Source organism: Castor canadensis, chromosome 10 (assembly GCF_047511655.1).
Source record: "Castor canadensis chromosome 10, mCasCan1.hap1v2, whole genome shotgun sequence".
NCBI lineage: Eukaryota > Metazoa > Chordata > Mammalia > Rodentia > Castoridae > Castor > Castor canadensis.
Window position 1 is genome coordinate 122902745 of NC_133395.1, and position 12556 is coordinate 122915300.

General features: G+C 41.3%; 2 long non-coding RNA genes across 9 annotated transcripts in view; one reads left to right on the plus strand and one right to left on the minus strand.

Moving 5' to 3' along the window:
• The window catches only part of LOC141411521 (uncharacterized), a 385125-nt gene that overhangs the window by 243162 nt on the left and 129407 nt on the right, over positions 1–12556 (plus strand). For 6 of the 8 annotated variants that reach the window (XR_012436333.1, XR_012436335.1, XR_012436336.1 and 3 more), the window contains one exon: positions 1713–3663. The exons of the other annotated variants lie outside the window; for them this stretch is intronic. This is a non-coding gene — a long non-coding RNA (uncharacterized lncRNA). Of the gene's footprint in view, positions 1–1712; positions 3664–12556 lie in introns of those variants that run through there. 8 annotated transcript variants of the gene reach the window in all.
• Positions 4865–10329, minus strand: LOC141411522 (uncharacterized). Its single transcript, XR_012436340.1, has 2 exons — positions 9968–10329; positions 4865–5497 (listed from the first exon to the last, which is right to left on the minus strand). It is a non-coding gene; the product is annotated as an uncharacterized lncRNA (long non-coding RNA).

The window sequence follows — 12556 nt, forward strand, 5'->3', positions numbered from 1 at the left end:
ACCATTACCTGCAAAGCTAGACATGCACACTGGTTTCTTGTGCCAGAAAGGCAAGGTACCAGTTGGCTGAGATTTAAAATAAGAGGGTAAAACTGTTTAATTCACAGATTTAATTAAACATGAAAGTTTCTAGGGAGGAAAACATGGCCCCAAACCACCATTTGTCACTTCTTAAGATGTCTCTACTACTTTCATTCCAAAGAGGCCACATACATTAGAGAAGTAATTTTCAGTGATTTGTATAAAATATCAATTTGCCCCAATCAGAAAAACTTAATGAGGACTGATACAAATAAAACTCCTAAATTTTGTCTGATTATACCACACCTCTAAAGAAGACTTACTTAAACTTATTTATATAAAGCCTGCCTCATGTGCCCACCTGTCTTTGGCTCCCAAGAAGCATAGCAAAGGTGAGGTAGTGGAAATATAAGCTCAGAGGTTTCCTAAGAACCTGATGACTAGCTACAATGTACACTAGCCTGCAGTTACCTCGTAAGCAACCCCTCTCCCCAGCCCTTTTCCCTAAATGAGGTCTTCCCAGCCAAGAAACCCGATTCTTATTTTCATAATGCTTCAGGCATGCATAACAAAGAGCAGTTCTTTGTACCCCTATAGTTTAGACAAGATCCCACCGTTGGAGCAGAGAAGTTAGAGTTTCACCTCTTTGTCCTGGTGAAACTGAATAGTCTGAAAGAAAAATAAGAAGCTAAAAACTCATACTTTATCTTTCCAGAAAGAAAGGAATAATAAGGAATGTGAGTACCCACTTTTAAAAACATCTCTTTATGGAGCTCATATAAAGACATGTATGCATTTCAGCATACCCATCGGGTTCCCAGGGCATGGATGGATTGCCTTATATATTACTCCAAGTTCTCTTGAGTTTTTGCATTTTCAACTCTAATTATATTTAAAGTCTTAAAGCCCAATTTTCTCAATTTTAATGAAATGTGTCCAAACTTGACTCCCATGGCTCAGTGACAGAGGGAGGATATGCTCTTGGGTCCTGGAGGTAGTGATAAGATGAGTCGACAGTTTTACAGCATGAGGCTGAAAATGAAGACTTTGAACCCCAAACAAAGAGAAAGTACATTTTCTGGTATAGGAACCAACAAGGCCCTTTTTAAAGAAAAAGGGAGATAGGTTGACTATGCCTGAGAGAGTTTTCAGTTTTGCTAAAGGGATTTTTCAGGGACACACTGTTCAACAGATAATATTCCCTGGACACGATTGTTCATCCGCTAGACCAGAACTGTTCTTAATTCTATGTTCTGCACTGTTAAGACCCAATTAATTGCTAGCAGCAATATTCCAACTGTGATAAGAAGTCAAGTACACTCACTGTCGTGGTATCTGCATTTGGTGGTTGCTGCTTGAACAGTCGCAATGAACAAGGCAGGCACTCTTAAAGAGACGTTCGTGTCTGAGTCTGCCAATTTATTTCTATATCCCACCCACAAGAAGACTTTTTTGTTTTCCTGTTGAATTTCTCTAATATCTTGATGCTTCTGTACCACTGTCTTCATCTTTACTTTTATCCAAGATTTCTATAATTTCTCAAATTTGTTCCCATAGAGAAGACAATTGTATGCAGAAAGGCATTGGGAATCTATCGATTCTGTCTGCTTCCATACCTCCATGTATTATAAAGAGTCCCTTTTGACTTGGGTAATGTTCTTTCACTGGCTTCAATCCTTTGGTTTTAACAGGAGCTGCCAATGAGTTTCACCCACCTACTTTTTTACATGGATGAGCATGTGACCCAGATGGGCCAATCATCATGGCCACCTGTGATTGGCCCCAGGGACCCACACCTGATCTGCACCGGCCAATGAGAGTCCTGTTTGGAGTTGATTCTGGAGACACTCCTTTCACCTCTGGGAAAGAGTCTGGAAACTGTCACCAAACCTGCCTTTGACCATGTCCACAGGACATGGTTCTAAAGAAATGGAACCAACACTTACTAGGAGGTAGAAGAACTGAGAGAGGGAGAGAATAAGCCCCATTTCTGACATTCAGCTCTTCCTTAAAAATGTATGAACTATCCCTCTACTCTTTGAGCTACCATCCCCTTGTATTCATTTGCTTACAGTAACTGAAGCTGGGTTTCTGTCACTTCCCAATTAACTCAGGTTAACTGCATTTCAAAGCACCTTGCACAATGATAGGCATACAGCAGTTACTTAATGTATGTGCATAAACCAAAGGCAACTTTTTATTTTTTAAACAAATGAAATTTAGAAGGCATTGGAGAAAATTTCTAAATTGGATGACTATCTGAATTTTATTGTCATTAGTAGCACTAATAGAGGTGCTATTTCAGGTCTGTGACATTTCAAGTCTTCCTAGTGAAATGATTAAAGTATAGACTAATGCTATCTGATAGAAGTACAATTTGAGCCACACGTGTAATTTTAAATCTTCTAGTAGTCATATTTTTAAAAGTGGAAATAAACCATCAAATTAATTTTAATATTCTATTATATTTAATCCAATATATAAAAATTATCATTTATATTATAACCAATATGAAAAGCATTAATGTGATATTTTAACATTCTTTTTCTTTTCTGTTTGTACAACTTAAGTAGCCCTAATCCAAAAATCCAAATTCTAAAATGCTCCACAATAAAACATTTGGAGGATCATGTTAACTCATGTTGGCGTTCAAATTTTTACATTAGGGCCACTCAATCAGTAAAGTCTATGCAAATATTTTAAAATTTGAAAAATTCTGAAATCTGAAAACTTCTGGTGCCAATCATTTTGGATAAGGGATACTCAACCTGAATTAAATCTTTCAATTTCAGGTTTTATTTTGTACTTCTATCTCAATTTGGGCTAGCCACAGTTCAAGTGCTCATTAGCCATGTGTGGCTAGCAGCTGACATAGGAGGCAGCACAATCATGCTTGCTGATTTTAATCCTTGTTCTGCCACTAACTAGTTCTATGACCTTAGGAGACCTATCTGGTTGAATTGGACTTCAGTTTACTCATCTGTAATATGGGGCTAGCAATCATTTCTCCATCATAGGGTGAAGGAGGATATGAAGATGAATAGCTTAAAGTGGAAATGCTGCCCGCCCACATTGAACTATTTTCTAGGGGGTAGAAATGAACAACCAAATGATGCAAATACAGACTGAATAATGCTAGATACTATTAAGGAGACAATATGACAAGTTCTTAAGATAGCCAGTAATTATTATGGTGAGAATGGGGAGAGAGGAGCTACCTATTGTTACCCGGGAGGGGGTCTCTGAGAAGGCCATTAGTTCATTTGTCTAGCTCCACAGTGAAATGGAGCCAAACCCATCACAATTCAGGGTAAGAGATGAGGATCTATGCCCTAGAAACCTATTAACTGGCTTCCAGAATGAAAACACAGAAATAAGTATCACGGCAAACACTCACAGATTGTAACCCATAGGCCAGCATCCAGCATCAAATCATTGTCTGCATTTCAGAGCCCCGAAGTGCTGGTAACAGCTGTTTAGTGTCCTCCATATTTTCTCAGAGAGCCCTTGCATCTGTTCCACTCCCCTCAAGAGAGAATTAAAGCGAAAACAAACTTGATTGACAGAAGGTGGTGCAGGCCTTGGTGGTATTAAAAAAAAAAAAAAAAAAAGTCAGAGCAAGGTAATTTTAGGCAACCATGGTTTTAGAATAGGCTGGTACTGGTGCCAGGAGGTAACCCCAACTGCTCTGATCATCCACATGAGCGTGGGGATTTGGGATGGTCCTGAGCCTGTGAGGTCCTGCACAGACACACTCTGGGGTGGCACACACCTCAATGCTGCTCTGCTAAGTGCTGAATTTGTCCTGTTTTAGGGCTGGGCCCACTGCTGGGTGTCTTGTTTTTTCTTTTTCTTTCTTTCTTTTTCTTTTTTTTTTTTTTTCAAATTCCCTCTCCCTGTTTCTCTTTGAAAGCAAATTGCCTCCCAGCTCTTTAGGACATGTCTCAGGCAGCTGGGCTGGCAGACTGTAGAGTGGTTTGGGATTTGCCAGGAAGGTAAGAAAACCCACGAAGGTTAGCTGTTTTATCATAGCAGCTAGGAGTTCTGAAAAGAGTCATGCCAAGCCCTTGCTCAACTCCTCATACACAGCAGCTCCTTTCATCCTCCTCAAAACAAGAGAAAGTATCACTGCCTACAAACTGAGGCCCAGAAAGGTTAACTCACTTCTTCAAATCCAAGCAACAATTAAATGGTAGCCCCATTTCCTTTGATATTTTTTTTGCTCTGATTTGAATGGGAACAGTGAAGGCTGGATGTCACATGGAGTACGTGAAGCGACATACATGAAGTCGCTTATAAGGAAAAATCTCCAAGCAAGGGAACAATTTGACTTGGTATCTATGGAGATTCTCACTTTACACATCCAGGTCACCGTGTAGAGATTTTTTCCACATTGTTCCCAAGTCAGCTCCAAAGATGACAGATAATGCGTAGAAAAGATGCATTTCCAGCGCATAAGGAGTGCATCACTGGGAACTGAATCCAGAGAAAGGGAACAGAGAATTTGGATCAGCACTGCCAAGCCAGATGCTAAATTCATTAATAGATGCACTTAAGAGGATTTTTAGAAATGCAGGATCATAAGATTGAGGCAAAAATTTGAATGCAAAACCAGATCACATAATTCATCCTCGAAAGGTCATTCTCCCACCTGCAGCAGTAATTGGAGTTTAAATTTGGTAACATCACGTAAAATTTGTACATAAACCCACGGGAGCCTTGTAACCTATCCTTCTAACCCAAGCCATCTCAGCATACTCACAGGGCTTCCTTGCAAATCCCAGAACAGGATCTGCCTACTTGCCAAGTCTAAAGTTCTCTCTTGCCTCACAATCCTTGGTTGTCTCTGCTTTTTTTTTTTTTTTGGTGGAACTAGGATTTGAACTCAGCCCTTTGTGCTTGCAGAGCAGGTGCTCTAACCCCTGGGCCACACATGTAGTGCATTTTGATCTGGTTATTTTTGGAGATGGAGTCTCACTAACCATTTGCCATGGCTTGCCTTGAACTGTGATCCTTCCAATCTCAGCCTCCCAAGGAGTTAGGATTACAGGCATGAACCACTTGGTGCCTAACCATCTCTGTTCTTCTTGCCACATTTGCCAATACTTGTTAGTCGATCTCCTCAATACTGTGTTCTCTCTCATCTTATGTGACATGGCATAATATTGTCTTGCTTCTGTATTGCTGTGTAACAAACCAGTCCAGAGTTTAGGGGCTTCCAACAACACACATTTCTAACCTCACAGTTTGTGCAGGTCAGGAAGCCAGCACATCATACCTGGGTCCTTTGTGTCAGAGTATCTCATGGGCTACAAACAGGTGCAACCTGGAGCCATAATCTTCCCACTTGGGGCTGATCTGTTTGCAGGCTTCATTCAGTTCCTCTTGGGTCATCAGACTAAGGCCTTTAGGTATCACTGGCAGATGGCTGGAGGTGGCCTTTAATTCCTTGTCATGTGTGCCTCTCCACACGGAGCTTCATCAGAGAACAGTGAGAAAGTGAGAGAGTAAGAGAGTAAGTCAGAGCCTGCAAGATGGAAGTCATAGTCTTCTGTAACAGTCATCAAAGCAGCATCTCATTACTTTTGCTGTATTCTGTTCACTAGAAGGAAAGACTAGGTCCAGCCCACCTCATAAGTGGACAGGTATGGGATATGTAAGGGTATGAATACCAGGATGGTGGTGGGGGATGGTCACCATCTTAGAATCCTGCCTACAAAAAAAGTCATGTGATATCTCTATGGAGTACCACGCCTGACACTTCTAAATGCCTGGGTAAGGAAAAACCAAATTTAATTTCATATCTCCTGCTTTCCTACCTCCTGTGCTGCCCTTGAATTCACCCCCAGGAGGATGTAGCTATTATTGTAATTTTTAACCTTTTTTTAAGCATATACTAGTTGTACAGGAGGATACCATAGCTATTATTTTCATATCACTATAAAAAACTTAAGCATTGAGTGTGGTGGCATTGACCTGTAATACCAGCACTTGGGAGATGGAAGAAAAGAGGATGACAAGTTCAAAGCCAGCCTGGACTACCTAGCAAGATCTAGTCTTAAAAAAACTAGCCTGGCCCAAAAGACCAAAAATCGTATGTTCTCCCTCATATGTGAACATTAGATCAAGGGCAAACACAACAAGGGGATTGGACTTTGAGCACATGATAAAAGCGAGAGCACACAAGGGAGGGGTGAGGATAGGTAAGACACCTAAAAAATTAGCTAGCAGAGAAACTAAAGCAGATACCTTAAAAGCAACTGAGGCCAATAGGAAAAGGGGACCAGGAACTAGAGAAAAGGTGAGATCAAAAAGAATTAACCTAGAAGGTAACACCCACGCACAGGAAATCAATGTGAGTCAATGCCCTGTATAGCTATCCTTATCTCAACGAGCAAAAACCCTTGTTCCTTCCTATTATTGCTTATACTCTCTCTACAACAAAATTAGAGATAAGGGCAAAATAGTTTTTGCCGGGTATCAAGGGGGTGGGGGGGAGAGGGAGGTGGCGGAGTGGGTAGTAAGGGAGGGGGTGGGGGCAGGGGGGAGAAATGACCCAAGCCTTGTATGCACATATGAATAATAAAACAATAAAAAAAAACTAAAACAAAAACAACAACAATGAAAAAATTTAAGTATCCCTCTCCTATTTCATATACACACCTTTTCCCACCACTAGGCAGCTGAAATATCAAACCCCAAATCTGATCATGCCATCTTGGATCGAACCTTTCAATAGGCCTGGATGTCCTTAACATATCCTTATCTGGGTTTTAGAGGCCTTGAATTGGCCCCAGATTTAGCTCACCAATCTCATTTCCTTTTGTCTGTTGTGTTTCAGCCATACTTATTTCTCTTTGTTCTTTAAACAAAAAGTCCCCTGCCAAGTGTGTTCTTCTTTAAGCCTCAGCACTCCAAGAAAAGGGGGAGTCCTTTCTCTTGTCTACAGCCTCCATCAGGACAGAGATCACACATGCCAGTTTATCACTCTTTCCTCAATACCTAGCACATTGCATGACAGCAGTCATCCACACAACAATGCAACAGGTGAAACGCTGTACCTTATGAAAGGTAATGGCAGAGCTTCGACAGGCAAAGGGGCTGTGGAACTCACTACCCACAGCATTTGCTTTCTACCCTTGCCTCCTGGCCTCTCTTTCATCCAGGGATGTGCTCCTTCAGAGCAGAAAAACGTAATATCATACCTCTGGGGCGCTGTACTTCCAGGGTGACAAAATGCACAAAGGAGCATTCATATCAAGTGCTGTCTTTTATACTGGAGGTTCCTGACATGTATTTTTCACCGAAGGACTTAGGAAATCCAAGCACAAATCTCACCCATGGTTCTTAATAAATAACATTAGCCAGCATCAGTTAAATACCATGTAAGAAGCCAGGTGTTCTGCATGTAGCGATCCCTCATTTAATCATTTAAATAAGGATTATTTAATCATTTAAATAATCCTTATTTCACAGGTTGGGGGAAGAGAGGCTCAGGAAGGCATCTGTACTTGTCCATAGCAGACAGATATTAAATAAATGTATTGGGACAAAAAAACCCCAATGACTACTACTATTTACTAAGCCTGCACTATTTGCCCCTTTAACCAACACTTGCTGTGTGTTTTCTTACTTCGGCCGCCTCAAAGCCGTTAGAGTTGGCTACCATCATTATTCTTGAATTAGACATGAAAAGATGAGGTTGAGGAGTTTAAGAATCTTACCTCTGGGCCTGGACATAGTGGTACATGCCTGTAGTCTCAGCTAGTCCAGAGACGGGGGGGTAAGAAGATCATGATTTGAGGTCAGTTTGGGAAAAAGCCTGAGACCCTATTTGAAAAAACAAACTAAAAAACAGAAGGAGTGGGGGCATGGCTCAAGTGAGAGAGTGCTTGCCTAGCAAGTGCAAGGCCCTGAGTTCCATCCTCAGGACTGCAAAAAAAAAAAAAAAAAAAAGCGAGAGAATATTGCCTTTGATTACACAGCTAGGAAGAGGCAGTCCTTGGGTTTGCACATACCTTAATTCAGTGATGTTTTGACAAAGAATTTAACTTCTGAGTACGATATATTTCAGGGAATATGTTAGGACTACAGCTGACAATAGTGATCAAGGTTAGTCTTTTTTTTTTTCCCTGAAGAAAAAGGAACTGGTATAAATATTCAGAAGGCTTGAAATCATCACTTTAAGAAAAAAAAGAAATATAATGAATTTCAGTTCCCTTAGATAGAGAAATCAAGGTTAATTTTAAACCAGCCGTTAATGTGCTACTCACTCACATGTTAGTCAAGAAAAGAAAAATATGCAAATATTATTTCCTGCTGTCTTAAAAACAACTACTAAAATACAATTTAGGATTTTATTTCCCCAGCCTGGATCCTCACTTGCATTGTGAAAGTGATGACAGTGACATTAAGTATTCAGAATGTCATGGTCTTCTAGAGTGGCACGAGCTGTATGTATTTCATTTTTTCCTACTATTCCAACTGAAGCGTGTGTTATCTCCTTTCCTCACTCTGCATGGGGATTTGAACACAGTTCTGCTTGATATTCGGGTTTATGCATGAATCTCTCTCACACAGTCCTTTATCTCACCAACCCAAGCCACTGTGCCGAACACGAAGCACAGAGAAAAATTTGTCTCTCAAACGTCAAGAGGTCTCAAAGGTGTTGATACTTGTGCAAGGAAAAGCCTTACCCTCTCTGGATTCCAAAAATAACTAAAGCAGGCTCCTCTTAGTCCATGTGCAGTAATGGGTGGGAAGGCTTTCCCAGTCTTCATTGGTCCAGCAGTTTTAAAGGCAGACTGATAACCCGCTGGAAATTCCAAGATGCCATGTTCTCAGGAACCATCAGACCTCATGGATTCAGAATCTCCAGGACCAGGGATTGGGAATTTGTTTTAAACAGCTCTACAAGCATTGTGATGGCCAGCCAGATAGAAGCCACCAATTCTTCCCCTAGCCTGGGCTCCCAAGCAGAAAGTCACCCCACCAGCTCATCCTTTATAAACTCTGAGAAAGGATAGTCCATGACCAACTGGTATTTGAGAATAACCAAGTTTGGCCAAAAAAATAGCAAGATTTTCCAGTGCTTTTACCTAATCTGTCATATGTCTAATATCACTGTCTATTTCACTTGACTGAACCAACACATGTACTCTTTTCTGAACACTACTGTAAACTCCCTTTTCAAACATTAAATACAAGATGATGGCGCTCTCTCTAGCCATTTATGGGGCACCCACTGTATGCTTTATGTTACCTCTAATCTCAGCAACTTTACAAGACACATTTTACTCTCTCCATTTTGCACATAAGGACGCCAAGTCTCAGAGAGGCTAATTAACTTGCAAAATGTGTTTATGCAGCAAATGGCAGGGGCAAGATTGAAATCCTGATCATTTCAACTCCAGACCCAGGTCCCCTTCATCCCCTGGTAGCTGAGCTGTCTAGGACAAATTATTTAACTCTTACTGCCTTAATTCTCCACCTCTGCAAAGAAGGAAAAAAAGTAACTAACTCATAAGGCTGTTATCTAAATTAAATGAAATAATCAATGTATAACAATTAATGCAGTAACATTAGTTATCATAATAGTCACTTTGTATACAAGGGCTTTCCAAATACCTCTTCGAAATGCTTGACCCCTCTAAATACAAAGGTTGAAAGTAATTTCAGCATGTGCTCTGAGCTGTGCCTACCTCTCAGCCATTTTCCATCCTCATTAGCATTTTAAAGACTGTGAGAAGTCTCACAGTGAAGAATTCAATTGACTTTACCCCAAACTGGAAGATATTATTACTTTGGAAATCATTTAATTTTTACTTAATATTTTCATCCCACCAAGAAGGAAAAAGGGGCCGTTTCCGCCTGATTTGGAATGGAATTGTTTGGATAATCTCACCCTCCACTCAGGCTTGGAAAAGGCCCTGTTGCGAGAACATACCATTAAGTTCTTGCTTTGATACTGGCTGTTAATCCCATGGCCCAGCTTGACATTGTCTCTTAGCAACGCCCTGTCCTTTTCCCCTTTTCATTCTTGTGCCTCTAACACTTCCTCTCCTCTGGTCTCTCTTCAGCCTCCAGCTCTCAAGGCCCCGTCAGCCTCCCGTACACAGAGAAGCAGGAGCTGAGGGCTGTGCACATATTTATGTTAATAGTGCTGAGGGGAGGAACAGGCTGTTCTGGGGGCTGCTTTCCAACTGCCACATAAATCAGCCAGGGAAAAAAGTGACTATTTTCACAAAGACACTGCCGAATAGAGCAGCAGGTCTTGGCAATGCATGGTCCCCCGGCCCTCTGCGCCCCCCCCCACCCCCAATCTGGGCCTTCTGTAATGTCTCTGACAGGAGAAGATGACAGATTTCATGGATGCAAAGGATTTCCAAGTCAGAAGGGACCTCTGAGATCATCTAGTGTTCAATCAAATGGAAACTTCTAGTAAACGCTGATGCCTGGGCCCTTATTCTGGACATCCTGGGGTGCAGGACCATTGTTTAAAGTGTCCCATGTGACTCTCATGTGCAGACAGGACTGGGAAACATTGACGTTGTCACAGCCTCACAGAGAGACCCAGGCCATGTTTGGATCACACAGGGAATTAGTGACTGGAGCGGCACTTACCGTTCATTCTATCATTCTGTCACTGAGTTCGGCATCCAAATTTTTGGACAGGACTTATAAATATATCTTCATCTTTCTTGTTCCACCTGGACTTGTTCAACCAGAACCTCTTGGTGGATTTTAGCACACACACAGATTTTGTAGATTTTGAAAAAAGTCCTTAGTGGCAATTTTTATATGTGCCCGGGTCTAAGAACACTAACTCATGGAAAGAAAATCAGACCTGTAGAAAATCTGGGGCCCATCAAATACTGTGTTCAGATGTGGTTTGTTCGCCAAAGGTCATCTGTTGACAGTGTGGTCCCCAATTGGGAGGTGGTGGAACTTTTAAGAAAGAGGAGGGTCTTGATGGGAGATAATGAAGGCATGGGGGCTCCATCCTTAGAGGTATGACTGCCCATCTATAGGGAGTAGGTAGGTCTTATGAGACTGGACCCATAAGCAGGACTACATGAGCAGGTTGTTACAAATCAAGTTCAGCTTTCTTAGTTTACTCTTGTTTTCTCCCTCGTCACGTGACTTCTCTCTCTTGTGCACGCATCACTTGACTCTTGCATATGCTCCTACTATGTTGTGTCATATGCCATGTTACAATGTAATATAGGGTCCTCATCAGATGTGGTCACTTGATTTCTAGCTTCCCTGCCTCCACAACCGTAAGCTAAATAAACATCTTTGCTTTATAAAGTACTCAGCCTTGGGTATTTTGTTATAGTAACACAATACTAGGACACTGTAGTTCTCTGAACAAGTTAGTGACCTCTCTGAGTTTCCATTTCTTCATCTGCAAAATGAGACTATGCAACTAACTCCCACTCATCCGTCAATTTTAAAATCCATATGCCATTACTCCTAGGAAGTCTTAGACAAATTCTCAGACTAGGTTAGTTTGCTACCTGCCTAGGGTATACTCTCAGACAAGACCCTGCATTTCTGCTTTGTGACATGGATCACGATTCGTCGATCAAGCACTATGAAGCTTAATACGTGCTTTTGAATGAATAACTATAATTTTACAGACATGCAATGGATTACTGACACTATGTCTCTACCAGTATTAGTGTTGACTGAACAGGAGGCGGTGATGTCCTATGCACTGCTCTAGTCACCATGCCTGGTATGAAGCAGGAATTCAATCAACATGGGTTGAACAAACGAATGGCTAGATAAATGGCTGGACAAGTGGCTAATATGAATAAAGTAACTGGCATATAAACACAGCACAAACGTTAATTATAATTGTCTTCAGAAAGGCCAAGTTTCTTCCTAAAGATACAAAGCAAGGATAAGACTTGAGTTTGCCTTGCAGGTCTCATTTACTTCATGACATTAATCTGCTATAAGGTTTTCACATTGTGGGAAGGGACCTAGGAAAAAGTGACAGGCTGCCTTTCCCACTAGAACGAACCAGAAACCTAACTGGCTGTTGCACTTCTCCAGCCTCAGGAGTCTTGTTATAGTTACACATTACCAAGTTACCCTCCTCTGATGCAATCTGGCATACATATGCACACACATTTGCAGACGTGATGATTGCTGGTGTGGAGGACCCTGGCCTATTCTGGAAAATGTTTTGAATCATGAATTCCTTGAGAGCAGTGACAAGTTTTGACCCATAAGAAGTCTAAATTTGCTGAAGACAGCCCTGGAGATTTTCTTGATTCCAGCACAAATCACAGTGTACAACTGAAGGGGCCAAAACTTAACGATTTCTGGATTTCCTATTGACCATCAGGCTGTCCGTGATTGCGGGTAATTAAGTGATAAGCAGGGCACAATGAGATGTAGAATTCAGATTATTGGCTGCTTAGGCACACAGTGGTGAAAGGTGTTCCCCATAAGACATGGAGCAGATGTTTCTGGAAATGACTCTGATGATTCTTGTCTCTGGAAATGACTTCTGATGATTCTT